The sequence below is a fragment of the Astatotilapia calliptera genome, chromosome 7, assembly GCF_964374335.1.
Source record: "Astatotilapia calliptera chromosome 7, fAstCal68.1, whole genome shotgun sequence".
Lineage (NCBI taxonomy): Eukaryota > Metazoa > Chordata > Actinopteri > Cichliformes > Cichlidae > Astatotilapia > Astatotilapia calliptera.
Window position 1 is genome coordinate 34,481,105 of NC_137428.1, and position 7,384 is coordinate 34,488,488.

Genomic DNA, 7,384 nt, shown 5'->3' on the forward strand with positions numbered 1-7,384 from the left:
ACCAACAAGCAGATTTCAAGTCCTGAGATGAGACCACTGTATGTACACAATATGTTTTGGGATTTGTGCTCAGGACATTTGCAGGTTTGCTTTTAATATGCAGTGCAGTCATGCAGTTTTATAAAGGTATGTAAGTCAATTATTTCACACATACATACAAAGTGTTGAAATTGTATTTTATACTTTTTCAGCGTAATTTTAAATATAAGGTCCAAATTAATGTCAGTGGAAGTGAGGCTGAAAAAGCAAAATAGCCTTGTAAGACAGACCAAAACCTTTAAGATCTGCCAAATCATATATATATAATATATATACTCTTAAAAACTTTGGATACACTGGCCACGTCAGCAACACTGAGGGGCCTGAACGACCACAGAAGACAACCTAAGTGCATGATGACCGATTTTTTCCGATGGTTAAGAAAAACACCATCAAAACATCAACCAAGTCAAGAACACACTCAAGGAGGTAGGAGTTTTTTTGTCAAGGGCTACAAGCAAAAGATGCCTCATGTGAATATAAAAGCATTTATAATAAGGTGAAACCCAACAGTTACATTAAAGAACAGGAAGGCAGATTAGACTTTACCAAAAAGAAACATCTAAAAGAGCCTGCATAGCCCTAAAACTAAGTCTTTGGATGGATGGAAGGAGGAATGAATATATCTACACTGAACAAAAATATAAACGCAACACTTTTGTTTTTGCTCCCATTTTTCACGAGCTGAACTTAAAGAAAGATCTGAAACATTTTCTACAAACACAAAGGACCCATTACTATCAAATACTGTTCACAAATCTGTGTTAGTGAGAACTTCAGGTTTGCCGAGATAATCCATCCTACCTCACAGGTGTGGCATGTCGAGGTGCTGATTAGACAGCATGAACATTGCACAGGTGTGCCTTAGACTGCCCACAATAAAAGGCCACTCTGAAATATGCAGCTTGATCACACAGCACAATGCTACAGATGCCGCAAAACCAGTCAGTATCTGCTGTGGCCACCATTTGCCTCACACAGTGCAACACATAGATGTGTTGCACTGTGTGAGGCAAATGGTGTGCAATGGGCATAGAGTTGATCAGGTTGTTGATTGTGGGCAGTGGAATGTTGGTCCACTCCTCTTCAATACTTGTGCAAAGTTGCTGAATATTGGCAGGAAGTGGAACACGCTGTCATATACGCCGAGCCGAGTGTCCCAAACATGCTCAATGGGTGACATGTCTGGTGAGTATGCTGGCCATGCAAGAACTGGGATGTTTTCAGCTTCCAAGGAATTGTGTACAGATCCTTGCAATATGGGGGAGGCCCATATTATCATGCTGTAACAGGAGGTTATGGTCATGAATAAAACGCACAACCATGGTCCTCAGGATCTCAACACGGTATCTCTGTGCATTCAAAATGCCAACAATAAAATGCACTCGTGTTCATTGTCCATAACCCCACCGGCACCATGGGCCACTCAGTCCACAACATTGACGTCAGCAAACTGCTCATCCACATGACGCAACACAAGCTGTCTGCCATCTGCCCTGAACAGTAAAAACATCTGTCAACAGAACACTTCTCCAACGTGCCAGATGCCATTGAATGTGAGCATTTGTCCACTCAAGTTGGTTAAAGTGATGAACTGCAGTCAGGTCTAGACCCTGATGAGGACCACGAGCATGCAGATGAGCTTCCCTGACACGGTTTCTGACAGTTTTTGCAGAAATTCTTTTATGCAAACCGATTGTTGCTGCAGCTGTCTGGGTGGCTGGCCTCCACCTGGTCGACCATCCTGGAGGTGAACATGCTGGATGTGGAGGTCCTGGGCTGGTGTGGTTACATGTGGTCTGCAATTGTGAGGCTGGTTGGATGTACAGCCAAATTCTCTTAAACGCCTTTGAAGATGGCTTATGGCAGAGAAATGAACATTCATTTCACAGGCAACTGTTCTGGTAGACATTCCTGCAGTCAGCATGCCAATTGCATGCTCCCTCAAAAGCTGTGACATCTGTAGCATTGTGCTGTGTGATCAAACCTCATATTTCAGAGTGGCCTTTTATTGTGGGCAGTCTAAGGCACACCTGTGCAATGTTCATGCTGTCTAATCAGCACCTCGACATGCCACACCTGTGAGGTAGGATGGATTATCTCGGCAAACCTGAAGTTCTCATTAACACAGATTTAGACAGATTTGTGAACAGTATTTGATAGTAATGGGTCCTTTGTGTTTGTAGAAAATGTTTCAGATCTTTAAGTTCAGCTCATGAAAAATGGGAGCAAAAACAAAAGTGTTGCGTTTATATTTTTGTTCAGTGTACTTAAAGTAGTAATTATTTTGTTATACATAATAATAATGATAGCTGACTTCCAGATGCTGTTCGTGCTGGCTCACTGTCACACTGCCCTGCTTTACTGAGACATCTGAATAGAACAGACCCATTGTTGTCATTATTGGCGACACTAGTGCTTTTTCGACTGCAGCAAATTATACTGACTGCTGTGAAAAAGGCCTGTGACACAAGGTTTAGATGAACAGCAATAACCTTTTAGTTTATGGGAGACAAAAACTCTTAAGGTATGTAACAGGATTCAAGCAAACAGACAACAGGGCATGCAAAAACAAGCCTAAGTTTCCAGAAAATTGGAAAGAAATGACTTATACGCACAAAACATGCTATGGCCTGCTGTCATGTGTGTGAAAAGAACTGGCTCCAGAAGGAGATGTCTGGAAAGTCACGCCATCTGGATTATTTATGCTTAGGCCCAGAGGTTAATAACGTTTTGTCGTACAACCTATGCTACAACCTGGAGTTGTGAAATAAGGAAATCTTGGAAATGACCCAGGTAAGCTTTGACAACAGATATATCATGGGAACTATAAAGGATTTTGAAAAGTCTAAAATCCTCTCCTTAGAGTGCCATTTAGTGTAACCAAATGCTGAATAAGAAAAAATTGTATCTTCCTGTCACTTGAAGCACAATGTCTTATTGTTATTCACTTTAATTCTTTTTCCACCTTGTATAGGCCAATATCACATACAGAGGGTCAAAGAGTCTCTGTATGTGATATAGAGAAAAAAAAACATAGTAAAACACAAGGTGATGGTACTTGTCACATGTCCTGGTCATATCGTTTTGTTGCCACCTCCTCCTTCAGCAGGAACTTGATACATGGTTAAGGTTACCATGTGAATCTCTTTTTCTGTTTTTGTTTTCTTTTTACCTTCTCTAGTCTGACTTCTCCCAGTATCTCCGAACTTTTGCTGGTTACAAAGAAGGTCAAGGTCAAACGCTTAGACAACCTAGGTACCCACGTCCCCTGAGGTTTAGTATATTGCTGTGAAGTTTGAAGACATTCCATAAAAATATTAATAATAATATTGTAAAAATTTTCCTGAGTTGCACATTTGGTGTGACCTTGACGTGATTTCTACCAAAATTAAATCAGTTTGAGATGTTACTGGTATCTACCAACACACAAAATTTGAAAACAATATTTTACAAACTGTGAGTCTGTTGGGTCTGTGTTTCCACAAGCCCCGCTAGTTTAGAAACTTATTCTCGTTAACGACAAAAACAAGACAAACATCTTTTACTTGCTAGCAAGGGAAGTCTTTGCTCAAGAACCAGCTCTTGGAGCTCACGCTCCTAACCTGACTCCAGCCCAAAGTCCTTCAAAAGAGCAGCTGTCCCCGTAGCTATTTATTAACAAACTGTTACAATACACATCACAGCAAAAGCACCTCCCCTCGTAAGACCCCTCTTGATTACAAAGACCAAGAGGGGTATGTGTATGTATGAGTAAGCACCTATATGCATGTGCAAGAACGTGTGTGTGTGTGTGTATGTGTGTGTGACCTCCTGCTGACCAAAAGGGTCATAAAAGCAGGAAGAAACATCACAAGAAACAGATCTTTCAGATAGGATGTTTCTGCAATAAAACCTCCCCCAGCACAGAGTGGCTGGAGAGGTGTTCGGGATCAAAGGAATGTCTTGATCCTACTGCTTGAACCAAGACTGGACAAATTTAATAACATAATGACAAGATTCAACAATTAGACTTAACAGAGTCCCAGACTGCTAACAAACAGACAGAGAGACAAATGGACAGAACTGATTACATACCCTTTGAGGGAAGAAAACCAATATCTGTTCATTTTCTCATATCTGTCATTTAGGCCTCGATGGTCTTGGCTCATTATCGACGTTAGACAGGCATACATTTATTACCAGCGGCTTAATCACTCTATTTGTGAATGTGTTGGGAAAGCAAGGAATCAAGGCTGGACTGGGACAAAAAATCGGCCCGGGCATTTTGACTAGAGACCGGCCCACCAGGATAAAGATTGAAAATGTGACGTCATTCAGGGATAAAACCGCAAAGGATTCTGGGAACTTGTGGCAAGAGGTACTAGCGCACGCAGGCTTTCAATTGAACTCAGTTACACAGCGATAAAAAGAAACCCAAAAAATGGCAAGAAGCTGTTGTATTATTATTAACTGCAATAGCCGGTCGCATGACAGCCACAGGAAGTCGACGGGTAAAGAGATCGTTTTTTTTTATCGGATTACGTCGTTGAAGTGAAATTTTTTAAGCCATGTTTCCGAAGTAAGAGCCGATGGATGGTCTGGATATACCAAATATAACGTCTCAGAACACTCCAGCTCACATGTTAGTCTGTTCCAAGCATTCCCACAAAGGTCAGAGTTTTGTAGTAGTTAATACGTCATTTTTCTTAACATAATTGGTGATATAGGTTACAAGCAAGTCTGGCGCTGAACAGAAATTGTTGCGCTATGCTCCTTTATTTATTGTGCATAAATAGTGAATTGTTCTGACACAATATTGCGTTTCACTTCTGTTATAACCATGGTACACTGACAAAAACATATACTTTTATTCACAGGATAAAACAGTTGTTTTGTATCACTAATTGTCCATTGCGATTACAGCATACAATATTACTGTCACTGCTACATTTCTGTAATGCTACTGTAACCGGTTTCTGCTTCATCCCGCTGCAACAGTTCGGCCCAAACAGACTCCTCGACTCTGCGTTGTGTAGTGTTTTTAAAAAGACAAGGAGTCTCTGATCGATCGTTGCCACTTTATTTCCTGAATGGAAACAACGGTGTATTATCAGTGCACAGGCTCGCCATACACCACTCCGCACAGCACACTCTCGTATGGCTACGGCAGACTGGCAGCGATTACTGCAGCAATATTACAATTTCTAATATACAATAAAATAACAGCAACAACAAATGATGTACCTGAATGGAAACAACGGTGTATTATCAGTGCACAGGCTCGCCACACACCACTCCGCACAGCACACTGCGGCAGAACATCTCATTAGCATTCAGCTTTAGCATACAGTTTCACACATTAATAAACAAATGAAAAGTACATAAAACTGGTGTTGGACATGTGTCCACTAAGCACTTATTACACTCGGTGCTCGTCAGCTAATCAAGCATGTTTTATGTGTCTGTACTACTTAGCTATATTGTGTGCGGAACAATACAACTCACCTCTCGTATGGCTCGTACGGCAGACTGGCAGCGATTACTGCAGCCAGCCACACTGAGAGGGGGGCGCTGTTTCCCCATTACACTGATATTTGTGGCAAGTGGAATAATACCACATAAACACTGTTACACTACCAGAAATTATTTCCACTACTAATTAATTACCGTTGAGCTTAAAGGTCCTATTAATAAACTGTTAATGAATGTGTATTTATGAAGACGATTTGTGAGCCTGGTAAACTTATGATATGTACAATAGTCTTTCGTTCTACACGGTGCATTTCAAGGTCCTGTACCCATCCATCGGTAAACTGTACCTGGGCTTGTTGCAGTGACCTGAAGTTACTAAAGTTCATGAGTGTATGCACTCACTCCAAGAAGCGTATAATTATAAATCTGAGCGTGGTGAAAGTTGGGCAGCACGCTGACGTCTTTTGTCCACTCTTTCACTCCTTTGATTTTTTCCTCGTATCTTTTCTTTGTCTTTTCGTCGAGTCTGTCTTTGTACGGACCGGCATTATTCTCCTTTTGTTTTGTACATTCCTTTTTTGTGCGGCAAAGAAAAAAAAAGAAGGTATTGGAACCGGAGAATGAACGTTTTGCGGTGCTGCAAATGTTTGCATTTGATGCGGTACTTGGATTGTTTTGCCACGAGTTCCCGGCATGCAATGCGCGAAAATCACGTGATTGCTAAAGAAGGGGGAGGGTGCAGCCAGCCTCCTCGGCTGTAATTGGTCCAGCCCAGAGTCGATCATGACCAATTGGCCAATCCAACACCTTTCATTATATATACCCTTCCTAAAAAAAACAAAAAAAAACCAACATCGGCCCATAAAAACAAAAAATCGCCAGCTATGCAAGGAATGGAAAGATAATGGTATTTTATTATTTGTCACAATGGCAATAAATGTGCCATGTCTATTGATGTGAAGTCACTAGAAGGGAGGGAATGATTTAGCTTTGTGATACATTATATGCATTAAAGTGCTGCATTTATTCCATGTGCCATTTACATCTCACGTCTTCCTGAAGACAGATAAACTCATATGGAATATTGACAGTGAATGATGCAGCAATAACAATTTGTGCTATGAGTGATAATGTGGAGAGATGATATTCAGAAACTCTTTCAAAATAACTCATTATGTATTCTGCTAAATTTAGAGCTTGTCAAAAAAAAAAAAGGATTTCAGCAAAAAATAGACTTTAAAAAAGCACTTGTACAAACAAAGTATAGGCCTCTGGTGAAAAGACATCATTCAGCAGAGAACAATTTGCAAGTCGGGTTTAAGGCTGCACCTATTCAAATGCAAATACTAGTTGAAAACAACCAGCTCTGCAGCTCTTCAGTCCAGAAACTAGGATTTCTGTCAGTTTAAACCACCCAGTTCCATTCATGATTAAATAATTATGAATCATATGTTTTCCTTTCTGTGTTGAATTAACAATAAAGTGCCTGAGCAGCAATTAGTCAGTAGCTCCACCCAAGCTAACTGCTGAATATAAATGAACAGCAGGCCACTCCATTCTTTGCAGCTCTGGCCATGGCAAAACATTTTTCCTTCCATGGTTCGAGTAGCCTTGGAGCCATTCCCATTCAGTAGAGGCACATTGAAAAGGACTTGGCTGGCATTTAAATTCAGGTCTGACTTTGCTTTCTCAAGTAAAATACAATACAGGACACAAGGCAATGTAGCAGATGAAGAATATAGTGGACTTATTTGCATCTAATCTGGGCTCATTTTGGCATTTATGGCAGTTGTGGAACTGGTAAATATGTGTCTTGAGCCAGATTTGATATGAGCTACAGCAGGCGCAAGTGTTGACATCTGGCTTTGGTAAGGTGGATGTGGCGTGGGTG